This window comes from Saimiri boliviensis, chromosome 16 (genome assembly GCF_048565385.1).
Source record: "Saimiri boliviensis isolate mSaiBol1 chromosome 16, mSaiBol1.pri, whole genome shotgun sequence".
Lineage (NCBI taxonomy): Eukaryota > Metazoa > Chordata > Mammalia > Primates > Cebidae > Saimiri > Saimiri boliviensis.
Window position 1 is genome coordinate 18,074,177 of NC_133464.1, and position 15,867 is coordinate 18,090,043.

Here is a 15,867-nt window from a genome sequence, read left to right on the forward strand (position 1 = left end):
ACTTGCTTCTCTTTCATCCTTGGGCTGAGAATGTAGCTACTAACAAACCTGGAGTGGGAGGGGGGATCAGTAACAGAAACAAGCGTATGCTTGAAACGTAAGACAGCTGGAGAGAAGAACCAAAATGCGCAGGACGTGCACAGCCAGCAGGGAGTTGCTGTGATTATCAGAAAGCTTGTCTTTTTGTTTGTGAAGAAAGGTCCCTAAGATGACAGTGCCATGGAGACACTCCCTAAGGGCCCACTATGCTTTATTCTCTGATCCGTTGAGTCTTTGGGGTTGGGCTCTAAATAGAGACTGAACTTGGACTTAGAAGAAAAAGGGGCGAGAAGAATTTGTCTCTTTGTATAAATGGTGACTACGCTCTCCCCAAACAACCTACTTTAATAGGGGCATAACCCAAATTATAGAATACAGATCTCTCATCCAGCCAACCATGACGGTGTGCACCTATGCTTCCAGCTACTTGGGAGGCTGAGGTGGGAGGTCTTTTGAGCCCAGGAGTTCAAGGTTCAAGTCCAGCCTAATTAACATAGCAAGACAGTCTCTAAAAAACAAAACAAAACAAAAACAATCTTAGGATTAGAAAGGACAAGGACACCAGATGTCCTCAAGTCCCATCCTTTGAATTCTGTAGAAACTCCCTCTGCAGATTACTGATAAGAATTCACTAATCCACTAGCTGTCGGTTCTCCACTTCACTAACTTATGAGGTAGCCTAGTTCCATATATACAGGGTTCTAGTTGTTGAAGAAGCCCTAGTAGCCCAGTACCTTGTAGGTGGTGGTGGTTTATTGAATGAAATACATGAACATGGACAGATTTTACAATCAGGACTTTAGAAATTATTTTCGAGTACTGTTATATTGTTTTAAAAATAAAATATGGTGAGAAGATCGTCTTAAATGTTTGAAATGGTGTCTCCAGCTTTCACACTGTACCAGATACATATTCAATTTATTACCTGGACAAGTAAAAAATTAAAAAGACAATAAAGGCTGCCTTGCTATACGTTTAGAGCTAATGACTAAACATTTACCAAACAGCGCACTTAAATGTCTCATAAGCATTTTTTGAATGTGTTCAGTCTTGAGATTGAACTTTCAGAATGGGCCTCCCTTGCTCATCTGCTCCTCCTGATCTCCTTCAGCATTTATGCAGGAGAGCGAGGGAACAGCACAGATCAATGGAAGGGAGACAGCAGATCGTTTCCAGTTCTATCCATGCTACTAACTAGTAGTGAGGTCTTAGGCAAGTTACTAGATACTGCTGGATCTTAGGTTCCTCCTCTGTAAACTGGGGTGATTAAACCAGGTGGCCCCGAAAGTTCACTGTACCACTGTAACCCTCTGTGGCTCTAAAACTTGGCCCTTTCCTCCTAAAGACCAAAGCTTCGTAAGTGAATTTAACTCTCACCTTGTTGAATAACATCAGTAGCAACGATGTGCTCCTACTAAATATAGATGGTTATGTTAAACATGGAATAGAGCTGTCCACATCCTCTGAATTCATAGAAACTTGGCTACAGCACTCAGATCATAACCTCTCCACGGTGCCTCATTTATGCCTTCATAGTTGGCTAAAATACCTGGATGTGAACTGAATCTACACTTTTTTTTTTTTGAGACGGAGTTTCGCTCTTGTGACCCAGGCTGGAGTGCAATGGCGCGATCTCGGCTCACCGCAACCTCCGCCTCCTGGGTTCAGGCAATTCTCCTGCCTCAGCCTCCTGAGTAGCTGGGATTACAGGCACGCGCCACCATGCCCAGCTAATTTTTTTTTATTTTCAGTAGAGACGGGGTTTCACCATGTTGACCAGGATGGTCTCGATCTCTTGACCTCGTGATCTACCCGCCTCGGCCTCCCAAAGTGCCGGGATTACAGGCGTGAGCCACCGCGCCTGGCCGAATCTACACTTTTTAAATGATTCTATTTTAAAACTACAGTCATGAGATGACATAATCCTAGTGGGGTAAATGTCAAAGCAGAAAAAAAAAAAAAAGCAACAGAAAATAAAACTAAAAAAACTGTAAAGAAATCTCAAGTGGTTTTCAGTAATTCTCTTTTTAGGATAATTTTTTCTTTGATATATGTTCTGATAGATGATTATTATAAAATCATAATATATTGAGTAGAAAAATAAATTACATTATTTCATTAGGAACTAAGATTTTCGGTGCAAGAAAAATAAATCTAAATATCAAATGAAAGAAGTTAAATAAAAAAAAACCCTTCTATCCTAAGTTTTAATTGGAAATATTAATGAGAACACATGATGTATATTATGTTAAAATATATTATTTCTAGCTCTGTCTGTTGAAAAGGACTATATACCTTGACTAACAGTAGCAAAGAGTGTCCTTAGCACCCAGGCCATTTTTCTTTCTTCCTTTTTTTTGAGAGAGGGTCTTGCTTTGTTGCCCAGGCTGGAGTTTAGTGGCATGATCTTGGCTCACTGCAACCTCCATCTCTGGGGTTCAAGCCATCCTCCCACTTCAACCTCCCAAGTAGCTAGGATTACAAGTGTGCACTACCACGCCTGGCTAGTTGTTGTATTTTTAGTAGAGATGAGGTTTCACCATGTTGGTCAGGCTGGCTTCACACTCCTGAACTCTAGTGATCTGCCTGCCTTGGCCTCCCAAAGTACTGGAATTATAGGCATGAGCTACCATGTACAGCCTTGCCTCATGCACTCTAAATACCATTTCTGGCTAAAGGGAACATGATTCTTTGGAGAAATGGCCGATTCAACATCAGGGATGAGCTTGGAACATCTTGTCATATTAGCCAGCAAGGAAATTATCGAAGACTACAAGATCATGCCAAAAAGACTTAGGAACCAGGTTGAAAAGCCTATTGGCCAGAGGTAAGACAATTACAAAAAAACCCCAGGAAGCTGGAGTCTAACCAGGATATAACTACTAACTACAAGTTTATAGAAAATACACTCCGTGATAGTGAATTTTATGTGTCAACTTGACTGGCCATGGTGTGCCCAGATAGTTGGTCAGACATTATTCTAGGTGTTTCTGTGAGTTTTTAGATGACATTAATATTAAAATTGGTAGACTAAGTAAAGCAGATTCCTCTCTGTTTGGATCACTGTAGACCTCATCCTACTGTTGAAGGCCTGTATAGAACAAAAAGGTTGACCCACGCTGACTAAGAGAGAATTCTTCCTATCTGACAGCCTTCAAACTGAACAGCAACATTTTTCCTATCTTTGAACTGGAACTGAAACATCAGCTCTTCCTGAGTCTTGAGCCCACTGGCCTGTGGACTGAACCATACCACCAGCTCTGATGTTTATCGGTTTTTCAGGTTACACTCTCTTGGGGCTCCAGGTGGTTGACTGCAGATCTTGGGACCTGTTAGCCTCCATAATTACGTGATCCAATTCTTTATAATAAATCCCTCTTCTCTCTCTCTCTCTTTTTTCTGTTGGTTCTGTTTCTCTGGCTAATCCACCCCTCCACAGAGATGAAATAAACAAAAAGCAGAGTATAGGACATTTTATAGGCCAACAAAAATGATTACTTATTATCAAATAAATTGCCCAAAAAACAATAGAGGGAGGGGTAACTTATAGATTAAAAGAGATTTAAAATGCATATTAACCAAATGCAATGAAGGAGCCTTAGTTTGGATTCCTATTTAAATAAACCAAGTTTTTAAAAAAATTATGAGACAATCAGGAATAGCTGGAACATTGCCCAGATACTTGATGATGATATGGAAATGTTGATTTTTTTTTTTTTTCAATTGAGAGCAGGTACTGTTTATTAACTGACCAGCTTAGAAAAATAATCATGGGAGACACCTTAGTTCATTCTTCTAATAAGCCTGCTGATCTGATCCTCCCTGTTGCCTGCATCTCCACCTTCTACAAAATGGGTGGTCTTTTTCTTCATTCCGCCCCGTGGAGAAGATAATTTAAAGGGCCACAGGAAGTTATTTGCTTCTTTGAAGAGTTTTCCAACAGTATAGATCTCATGAATCAAATCCTCCATGCAGATGATGCCATATTTTCCAAGAGATCGAGCAATCAGAGCATTATCTGTCAAAGCAATTCGCTTCTTTTTGATTTTGCCATAACCACGTTTGTAGATTAGTTCATTTACTGACTTCAGATTTGGGTACCCCCATGCAATATATGGCTCTACAATCCTCAGCATGTTAATTGAAGCCTTGTTGAGCTTCACAAAGGTTCCATTGAAGATTTGACGAAGGCGAAGAAGCTGCAACACCTTTCGGACCTTTGGGCTCACACCATTGATACCTCTGATCCTGATGACAAACGCCAGTTTGGGTTCTGCAGGTACATAGAAGTTGCCAGCTTTCCTTGCCATCCTCGCCATTCGAATTTCAGTTCTGTACATCTGCCTATATTCCTTGTGATAATGCTTCGCTTTTTCATAGATAGGCTTCCTCCTTGCCTTTCGAAGCCTCTTTTGGGCAAACTTCTTTCTCAGGCGCTTGATCTTCAGCTCTGCGAAATTCCTCCGCTTTTTCTTAAGGGTTTCCGGCACAGCAGGAACCTTCTTCTTCTTCTTCTCTTCTACACCCTCCATGGTTCCAGCCGGAAAAAGAGCTGATTTTTTTTTTTTTAAATGCAATGACATTTACAGGACTATGCTTTAAAAAGTTCCTAAAATTTTGAGATACATACTGAAATATTTATGAATAAAATAATTTCAGAATCTGGAATTTGCTTCAAAACAATTCATCAAGAGTAGGAGTATGGGTTAAAAGTAGAGGGAGTATAGAGGAAACAACCTGGTCATGTGTTTATAATTGTTGAAGAATACAACATCAGAATATGGGGGATTATTACACTATTTTCTCTACTTTCATATAGTATTTTTATACTAAAATTTTTATAAGTAAATGCTTTATTTTTCCAAATGCCTATCTCTATATCAAATATGTATTTTTAAGGCACCAATGACAACTTATTCCTTCCTCGTCTATTACAAATATATTTCCACTTGCCTCCTAAACTATACGATTTTTTTTTCATTTGCTTCCCAAACTATATGATTTTAGCTCTCCTTTATCTCATGAGGAGGGTTCCCATTTACTTTGTCATATATATGTACATGTAGTCATTTTTAAAGTTATTATTTCAAAATTATTACTGAAATGCACATTCTCTGGTCCAAGCTCCAATGGTTTCTCACTGCCTTGTTATAAAGCCAGGTAGCCTCACTTTAACCATCAAAGCCCACCGTAATCAAGCTCTGCCCAACACATCAGACAAGCTCTTCAAAAAAGAAAAGAGAGGAAACACTACTCAATCCATTTTTTGAGGCCAATGTTGCCCCAATACCAAAACCAGACAACAACATCAGAAAAGAAAAAGAAAACTACAGACTAATATCCACATTTTACTGAATAGTAAAATCCTCAATAAAGTACTAGCAAACCAAATCCAGACACATATAAAAAGAAGTATACACTTGAAAGTGATTCAAATGGCAAATTTTATGTTATACACATTTTACCACTATTTTTAATAGTAAAATAAATAGTGGTAAAATATATATAACATAAAAATTATTTTTAAAAATAGTAAAATAAATAAACATATACCATTACTAAATGGAATTTATCTCAGGGATCCCAGGTTGGTTTAATATTAGAAAATCAATTAATGGAATATATTATATTGATAGAATGAAAAGAAGACCACACAATCATCTCAGTAGACACAGAAAATGCATTTGACAAAATCTAAGTTCATTAACACCCAGATAAAGCGCACCTGTTCTAGAAGATCTCTAAACATAAAGAGATGACAGACAATAGTGAAGAACGACTCTGAGTATGGAAAGTGAATGGATCTCGGAGATTGCCACAGGAAAAAAGTATCTTTTTGAATCTAGTAGAGAAAGTCTTTTTAAATTTGCTTTGATCATAAACAATGCCAGCATGAATGACTTATCCAAGATCTAAGAGGAGCGTAGAATGAAAACTCTTAAATGATAGGAAGTGTTTGTATTCCCCCTTTGCCGCTGGCATAGCTATTCACCTGCCAGGTGGCCAGTGAGTATTTTTGTGGTCCCATAAAAAAGAGCCTTTGAATGGCTTGGAGGTTTAGGGAAAGCACTGTAAACTTATAGCCTTCCTGGCTGTGTGATTGTAAGCAAATGAGTTAACCTTTAAGTCTCAGTGTTTTGCTTGTTTCCTCTCTAAAGTTAGGGCAATAATTCTACTACCGTAGGGTGAGGATTTTAAAACACAGAATCAGATGGGCATGGCACACCTGTGATGTGGTTTGGCTCTGTGCCCCCACTCACATCTCATGTTGAATTATACTCCCATAATTCCCATGTGTTGTGGGAGGGACCTGGTGGGAGATAATTGAATGATGGGAGTGGTTTTTCCCATGCAGTTTTCATGGTCGTGAATTGGTCTCACAAGATCTGATGGTTTTATAAGAGGTTTCTGCTTTCGCTTCTGTCTCATTCTCTCTGCCACCAAAAGGCAAAAGTGCCTTTTGCCTTTTGCCATGACTGTGAGGCCTCCCCAGTCACGTGGAACTGTGAGTCCATTAAGAAAATAGTTTCTTTCCAGTTTCAGGTATGTCTTTATCAGCAGCATGAAGACGGACAATACAACCTGTTACCCTAGCACTTTGGGATGCCAAGACAGATGGTTCACTTGAGCTCAGGAGTTTGAGACCAACCTGGGCAACGTGGTGAAACACCACTGCTATAAAAAATCCAAAAATCAGCTGTGTGTTGTGCCACACACCTGAAGTCCCAGCTACTAAGGAGGCTGAGGCAGGAGGATCACTAGAGCCTGGGAGGTGGTGGTTGCACTGAGCCAAGATCATGCCAGTACACTCCAACCTTGGTGACAGAGTGAGACCCTGTCTCAAAAAAAAAAAAAAGCAAAAACACAGTATCTTTGAAACATGCAGCACAGTGTCTGGGACACGGATGGCATTGCCATCCTGAACATCATCCAAGACCGTGTAAATCATGGGTCTCTCTTGGGACTATTATGTTCGTCACTTGTATAGATAAATGTTAGACTAGACAACTTCACAATACCAAGTTAAAAACGATTAATGTCCTTGTGCAATAAATTAACCTTGCTTCAATAACCTTGAAAATGAAAGAAAAGTTTGATCACAGAGTAAAATTTAATTCAGGCAACTTCATATGGGTGTATTTCAGATAAACCCATAAATGGCACAAAGAAATGATAGCCCTAGCTGAGTTTTCCAAAAAAGAGGGTTTTGCAAGTCCTTAGCCTCTGTATTGGGTCACTGCCAATGGATGATGTTGTTCATGCGGAGGCAGAGCATGAACTTCCTTCAGTTCTGGCTGACAGCTGTAACTAGTGTCACATGGTTAAGCCTGTGTAAATAGTTTCAGAACTTGCTTTCAAATATAGTAAGGCCAGGCTCAGTGGCTCATGCCTGTAATCACAGCACTTTGGGAGCCTGAAGCAGGAAGATCACTTGATTTTAGGAGTTTGAGACCAGCCTGGGCAGCATGGAGAAACTCTGTCTCTACAAAAAATACAAAAATTATCCAGGAGTGGTGGCACATACCTGTAGTCCTGAGGAAGGAGATCCAGGCATCTGGGATCACCTCCCCCTTGATTTCCACACTGCATTTCAATAGAAGAAAAGGCTGGCCAACTGGCGCCTCCTGAATCACCTTAATGTAAATAGCACGCTTGGTATTGGGCAATCTCTCCGGAAGATACTGTTTTTACTTAAACAAGATCAACCCCCCACCCCACTCCTCCAACTGGAGACCAGAAACCCTACACATGTAGTTCCTAAAGCTGTAAACCCAAAACCCTTTCATATGTGATTTCTGAAACTGTAAACCCAAGACTAGAGCTGTAAACCCAAAACTCTTTCACCTGTAATTTCTAAGGCTGTAAACCTAAGATTCTTTCACGTGTAATATCTAGAGTGTAAGCCTATATAAAGGCAGAGCCTCTCTTTGTTAGATGAGCTGGGTTATTCAAACAAATCATCACCCAGCTCCCGGCCATAATAATAATAAGAAGAAGAAACTCCTTCCTTCCCCATTTGGTGTTTGAGAGCTCTGTTTCTCATGGCCACTCCTGCTACAGCCCCAGCCACTCAGAAGGCTTAGGTGGAAGGAGCACTTGAACCCGGGAGACCAGGGCTACAGTGAGCTGTGATCATGCTGCTTAACTCCAGCCTGGGCAAAGGAGTGAGACTTAAGTCTCAAAAAAAAAAAAAAAAAAAAAAAAAAAAGACACACACACACACACATAAATATATATAGTTAAGAGTTCGGACTTTTGATTCAACTACATGTATATACACACACACACAAATACATATATATGTATGTATGTAGATAGATAGATAGGTAGATAGTTAGATATTAATACTTAAGAGTCAAACTCAAATGCTCTTGTGGGCAAAACAACGGAGAAAAACCTTAAGGACTTTATTGTGGAGAGATGTGGGCCCCTGGTTAGAGGGCTTGCCCTGTCAACAAGGATTTACACGAGAAACATTTCAGAAGCACCAACATAGCCAAACACAAAGGCTCTGAAGGCCTCAGTCCTTGGCAAGCAGCTTGCAGCCACTGCTTAGGGACGCACGGCATAAATCAGGCATTATTCTTTCCTGTCCCTGGGCACATAGATTGTTTTTCTTCTTCCAATCAGGTAAGACCCTTGCAGAAACTGGACTGTCAGAAGCGGAATTATAGCATCACAGTGTCTTTCGAATTGTTTATATTTTCCCCATTTCTGGCTGCTTTAGTCCCCTGATACATTCTTCCTTTTTCTACCTAAAGCTCAGCTGTTATTTAGAATGAGGTGGAACTTGGCTGCCATTTCTGTTTTTTGTCTTCTTTTCCAAATGCTTAATGCCTCAAACAGATTCATGTGTTCTGGCCTAAAAATGGACTCCTCTGCCAAGTGGTACTCAGGCCCTGATACCTTTTTCCTCACTTCCAACTTCTGAGAGACTCCCAACCACCTTTGTAAAGGGACTTGCGTGATAGGGCTGTGCCCACCGTAGGTCCTGCTTACATGTTTATTCTGGGCCTCTTGGCTTCCTTTGACACCAAAGTCTTTGTCTTTATGAAAGTTATGTATTTCTGAAAAATATTTAGAGAATGATCACATAAAATCAATATCGGTGTTTTTATTTATTTATTTATTTATTTTTTGAGACAGAGTTTCGCTCTTGTTACCCAGGCTGGAGTGCAATGGCGCGATCTCGGCTCATCGCAACCTCCGCCTCCTGGGTTCAGGCAATTCTCCTGCCTCAGCCTCCTGAGTAGCTGGGATTACAGGCACGCGCCACCACGCCCAGCTAATTTTTTGTATTTTTAGTAGAGAAGGGGTTTCACCATGTTGACCAGGATGGTCTCGATCTCTTGACCTCGTGATCCACCCGCCTCGGCCTCCCAAAGTGCTGGGATTACAGGCTTGAGCCACCGCGCCCGGCCTATCAATATTGTTTTTAATAAATTTAAATACCTTTCATCACAGGTAGAATGAACAAAATAAGTAAAAGCGGCTATTAAGATTATAATCTGAATGTGATTTAGCAATGTAGTATTGAAACGCAATTTTTAAAAAGGTAAAATCATAACTCATACAAATACAAATGACTGTCATTAACTTATGAGTTATTTGTTATTATTACTAACTAATGCAGGACTCAGTGAGGTACTAAAACTGGATTTTACAGTCTTTACCCAACTTCAATAAAGCTTAAGTGATATCACATGTAAAGCATTTATTTTTATTTTTGAGACAGGGTCTCACTCTGTCACCCAGGCTAGAGTGCAATGGCATTGTCATAGCTCACTGCAGCTTTCACCTCCTGGGCTCAAGTGATCTTCCCACCTCAGCCTCCTGAGGAGCTAGAACTACAGGTGGCACCACTGTGCCTGGCTAATTTTTTTTTTTTTTTTTTTTTTTTTTTTACTTTATTTGTAGAGATGGGGTCTTGCTATGTTGCCCAGGTTGGCCTTGAACTCCTGGCCTCAAGTGATCTTCCCACATCGGCCTCCCTAAGTATTGGGATTATAGGCATAAGCCACTGTGCCTGGTCCAGTGTTTTATTAAGAACAAGTTCTGCTGTTCTGTGACTCACAGAAGCAAACAGTTAAAGCATTTGCACTTGTGGGATCAAGTGATAGCTTTGATTTATAAAGCAGAACTGTGATCAGGAATTTGTTTGAGGAAATTGAAGTGTTTTATCTCAAAGCTTTTTTCCTAGAATAATTCAGATCTCCAAGGGAACTCTGGGCTTCACAAATCACGAGTAGGTCAGGAAAACAGTCATGCTAATGATAATGGGGTATGGTCTGTGACAGGGGAAGAACACTAACTTCTTTTTCTAAAGTAAGACGCTGGAGATACCACCATAGAACAACAACAACAAAAAAGCCAAATAACTTGAGGACAAGAGTGAATAGAAATCAAAGGCAAAGGGAAAACATAAAGTGACTTTTAGCATAAAAAGAAGGACTTGAGAAGTATCTGTTCTTCCCTCTCCTGAATGACTCCATTTTGAGGGATAGAAATCAAAGAGCAATAGAATGGGGTGGAGTAGAAGTACTAGAGTGTTTTAGCTGAACTTCACTCAAGGTCACACTATTATTTAAAAACACAGAATGCAAGACTGGGCATGGTGGGTCACACCAGTAATCCCAGCACTTTGGGAGGCTGAGGCAGGAGGATTGCTTGAGCACAGGAATTTGAGACCAGCCTGGGCAACTAGGGAGACCCTGTCTCTAAAAATAAAATTTTAGCTGAGTGTGGTGGTATGTGCCTGTAATCCTAGCTACTCCAGAGGAGAGAGGCTGAGGTGGGAGGATTGCTTGAGCCCAGTAGGTTGAGGCTGCAATGAGCTATTGATATGGTTTGGCTGTTTCCCCACCCAAAATCTCAGGCTGAATTGTAATTCCCATAATCCCCATAAAATCTTCACATGTCAAGGCAGAGACAGGTGGAGGTAACTGAATCACAGAGGTAGTTTCCCCCATGCTGTTCTTATGGTAGTGAGAGTTTTTATTAGATCTGATGGTTTTATAAGGGGCTCTTCCCTTTTCACTTGGCACTTCTCCTTTCTGCTGCCATATGAAGACAATGCCTTTCTCCCCCTTTGCCTTCTACCATGATCGTAAGTTTTCTGAGGCCTTCCCAGTCATGAGAAACCATGAGTCAATTAAGCCTCTTTCCTTTAGAAATTACCCAGTCTCAGGTATTTCCTTGGGACTAATACAGTCAATTGGTACCACAGAGAGTAGGGTGCTGCTATAAAGATACCTGAAAATGTGGAATCGACTTTGGAACTGGGTAACAGGCAGAGGTTGGAAGAGTTTGGAGGGCTCAGAAGAAGACAGGAAGATATGGGAAAGTTTGAAACTTCCTAGAGACTTGTGCAATGACTTTGATCAAAATGCTGATAATGATATTGACAATGAAGTCCAGGCTGAGGTGGTCTCAGATGGAGATGAGGATACTGTTGGGAACTGGAATAAGGGTGACTCTTGCTATGCTTTAGCAAAGAGACTTGAAGCATTTTTCCCCTGCCCTAGAGATCTGTGGAACTTTAACTTGAGAGAGATGATTTAGGGTATCTGGCAGAGGAAATTTGTAAGCACCAAAGTGTTCAAGATATGGCTTGGGTGCAGTTAAAAACATTCAGTTGTATGCATTTACAAAGAGATGATTTGAATTGGAACTTATATTTGAAAGGGAAGTAGAGCATAAAGTTTAGAAAATTTGCAGTCCGACAGTGCAATATAAAAGAAAACCCCATTTTCTGGGGAGAAATTCAAGCAGGCTGCAAAAATTTGTATAAGTAATAGGGAGCCAAATGTTAATCACCAAGACAATGGAGATGTCTCCAGGGTATGCCAGAGGTCTTCATGGCTGCCCCTTCCATCACAGGCCTGGAGGCCTAGGAGGAAAAAATGGTTTCATGGGCCAGCTCCAGGGCCTTGCTACTTTGTGTAGTCTCAGGATTTGGTGCCCTGTGTCCCAGCCATGGCTAAAATGGGCCAATGTAAAGCTCAGACCATTGCTTCAGAGGGAGAACTTCTGCTAGGGCAATGTGGAAGGGAAATATGGGGTCAGAGCCTCCACACAGAGTCCCCAATGGAGCATACTCCAGTGGAGTTGTGAGAAGAGGGCCACTGTCCTCCAGACCCCATAATGGTAGTTCTACTGATGGCTCACACTGTGCACCTGGAAAAGCTGCAGACACTCAATGCCAGCCTGTGAAAGCAGCCAAGAGTGGGGTTGTACCCTGCAAAACCACAGGGGCAGAGCTGCCCAAGGCCATGGGAGCATCAGCATGACCTGGATGTGAGACATGGAGTCAAAGATCATTTTGGAGCTTTAAGATTTAATGACAGCCCCACTGAATTTCAGACTTGCATGGGGCCTATAGCCCCTTTGTTTTGGCCAATTTCTTTCGTTTGGAACAAATGTATTTACCCAATGCTGTACCCCCATTACATCTCTGAAGTAACTAACTTGCTTTTGACTTTACAGGCTCATAGGTGGAAGGAACTTGTCTTGTCTCACATGAAACTTTGGACTTGGACTTTTGGGTTAATACTGGAATGAGTTAAGACTTTGGGGGACCACTGGAAAGGCATGATTATGTTTTGAAATGTGAGGACATGAGATCTGGGAGGAGCCAGGGGCAGAATGATGTGGTTTGGCTGTGTGCCCATCCAAAACCTCAACTTGAGTTACGTTCCCCACAATCCCCATAATACCCAAGTGTCAAGGGAGAGACAAGGGGGAAGTAACTAAATCATGGGGTAGTTTTCCCCATGCTGTTCTTGTAATAGCAATTTTTCACGAGATCTGATAGTTTTATAAGAGGCTCTTCCCCCTTCACTCAGCACTTCTCCTTCCTGCTGCCCTGTGAAGAAGGTGCCTTGCTTCCCTTCACCTTCCACCATGATTGTAAGTTTCCTGAGGCCTTTCCATCTATGTGGAACCATGAGTTGATTAAACCTCTTTCCTTTATAAATTACCTGGTCTCAAGTATTTCCTTATAGTAATGTGAGAATGAACTAATACAGCCATGATCACCACTGCACTCCAGCCTGGGTCACAAAGCAAAACCTTGTCTCAAAAAACAAAACAACAAGAACAACAAAAACAAGGAGGTTATTTCTCTACCTTGTGACTCTGTGTTTGGCCATATGACTGCTTTGACCAATGGGATGTCACAGACATGATACAATCAGAGGTTTACACAACCACTCAAGTGACTGAGCTGGTTCTGCTGTGCTTTTGCCTTGAAAAGAATATGCTCAGGCTAGCCTACTGGTCCTAGGGCATAGACAGGCAGAGCAGAACCAAGTCACCTCAGCCAACTTCATCTAACGTCAGCCAATCCCTATTAGCCTCCAGGTGCATGAGTTGACTCCAGTTGAGATCAGCAAAGTCCAGCCTAGATTAGCTGAACCTCACAGGTGCGAGAAATGAATGTTCATTATCGTTGTTGACCATGAAGATCTGTGGTTGTTAGTTACATAGCAATTTTCTGACAATAGATAACTCACATGTTAACTTATTTTCAACATAACCTTATGAGATGACAGAGATTGCTGCAGATACTCCCCATTCAGTTTTGGCTTCCTAGAGGGTCTTCAGGAGAGTACACCCCAGAAAAGGGGCAGAAATCATAACTATATACCCAGGCTGCTTCTTCTGTTTGGAAGGAATCCTTATTTGGAAACTATTCACATGCTGGGCTGATGGCATCCCCAGGGATACTGAGGGTCAGAAAATAATATCTGATAACTGGGAAGAACCAAGGTCATTTCTGGCTGCAAAGTATCTGAAACTCAAGTAGGAAATTAGAGAATGGAATCGACAGTGGTAGCAACAGGGAATCCCCCTATATCAGTATGTGATTCATGAAACACAAGGTCAAACAGATAACCACAACTCCTCAGTCAGGAACCCAGAGCCCCAGAAACCTTGTTTTGGTCCTCCCTGAGTTTCTACATACCTGGCTTCTCAAAGAAAGAGGATCCATTTGCCTACAAAATAAACTCTACAATGTAGAAGATGGCTGTTACATCTGAAGCAGATTTTGAAAGCTTGTGAAACTGGAAGAACGTAATTTAACTCAATAAATTTTTTTAGTACCCATTAATACTGAAATCTGGAATAATCTCCAGAGATGTGGATGAACTAGGAATTGGATCTGCCTCCATATCATATGCCAGGGTTAAGACATACCTGCTAAAGAAACAAGCAAATGCACACACAACAACAGAGGTGACCAGAAGATGGGTACAATAAAATGCTACTGGATTACAGGAACACTGTGGGACCAGGACAAAACAGGAAAGCTGAAGGAGGAAGTGCTTTTGCAGAGGAACATGATGAGTTTGGTTTGGGACCCAAGTTATTTACGGCCTGGCAGTAACTTCACCTGTCTTATATATTTGTACATATCAGCTCCATCTTTTTCCCGTTTCCCATTCTGCTTCAATCCTGCCTGCAAATTTAAATATCCCTTGGAGAATAGATACAATAACTTGCTTTTCTGTGATTTGCCCTTACAAAACAAGCAAAATGCCTTATGCATGGAAGATGCCTAGTGAATTTTATTATTATTATTGTTTGTTTCATTTCATTTTGTTTCGTTTTGTGCAGCGTCTCCCTCCATAGCACAAGCTGGAGTGTAGTGGCATGATCATAGTTCACTGCAGCCTTGAATTCCTAGGCTCAAACAATCCTCCAATCTCAACCTCTTAAGTAACCGGGACTAAAGCTGTGCTCCATCATGCCCAGCTAATTAAAAAAAATTTTTTTTGTGGAGACAAGGGTCTCATTATGTCGCCCAAGCTGGTCTCAAACTCCTGGCCTTAAGCAATCCTCCTTACTCAGCCTCTCAAAGTACTGAGATTACAAGTGTGAACCACCATGCTCAGCTGCTTTTTGTTGTATGTAGGAGTAAGTGCATATTTGAATATTCTTGGACAGGGGTTTTTACCTTTACTTCCTGGAGTTCCTTAGAGAAAAGTGGGGTGGGATAGGACAGTAGAGACGGGAAATCGGTTGGGAGATTTGTGGAGACAAGGAACAGACGAGGAATAGGTAAGACAGAAGTGTTGGGAAAACCTAGAATTAAGATATTTGGGAAAGCAAAGACGGAGTAAAGATGGGAGACGATCTACTCGGATGTGCAGACGGTCAGTGTAGTTTAATAACTGCAGGACATGAAATTAAAAGCTTCACCCCAAATGACACACAATTTTATTGCCTCTGGCATCACAAAAAATTAATGCCTCTTTTAGCTTTTTTGTACCTGCCTCTGGCCTGATGCGGTCGTTTTTATTGCACTGGATGGCATCTGTATTTATTATCAAACCGGGGAATTTCTGCTAAGTCATTCTGAAGTCAAACTTAGCTTGCACAACATGCTGTTTCATAATTAAATTAAAATTGCAGGATGTTTTGGATTAGAAGAATCTTCCTTCAGCCAGGCCTGAGGTTAGTAAGGGAGTGTGACCTGTATGAAATAGAATTCCCTCATCCAAAACATCCGGAACATTTCACTGGGTTAATTTGTAACTCACTGGGAGATTTTTGGTTCAGTTTGCTAAAGATTTTCTGTCTGTTTCCATTTCTCTTTTCAATTCAGGTCAATATGCAGTTATTCAACTCTCTTATTGAAAATGATATGAAAAGTGTTACTGAGTCCAAAGAATAAAGAAAACGAAAGGTAAAATGCAAGCAAAGGAAGAAATGTAATGAGTGAATAAATAAGTTCATTCATGAATAACAAATTTATTCATGAATAAATAAATCCATTCATCCAACAAATGAACTTAGAGAACCCTTATTTTTACCACACACGAA

The 15,867-nt window shown here is 40.9% G+C and overlaps 1 protein-coding gene and 1 pseudogene across 3 annotated transcripts in view; both read right to left on the reverse strand.

Moving 5' to 3' along the window:
* CLDN10 (claudin 10) overlaps window positions 1–15,867 on the reverse strand; it is a 147,597-nt gene that overhangs the window by 112,751 nt on the left and 18,979 nt on the right. The window lies entirely within an intron of this gene.
* LOC101028180 (large ribosomal subunit protein uL30 pseudogene) lies at window positions 3,763–4,608 on the reverse strand (annotated as a pseudogene). The gene has a single exon (XR_012514309.1). The product of XR_012514309.1 is annotated as a large ribosomal subunit protein uL30 pseudogene (transcript).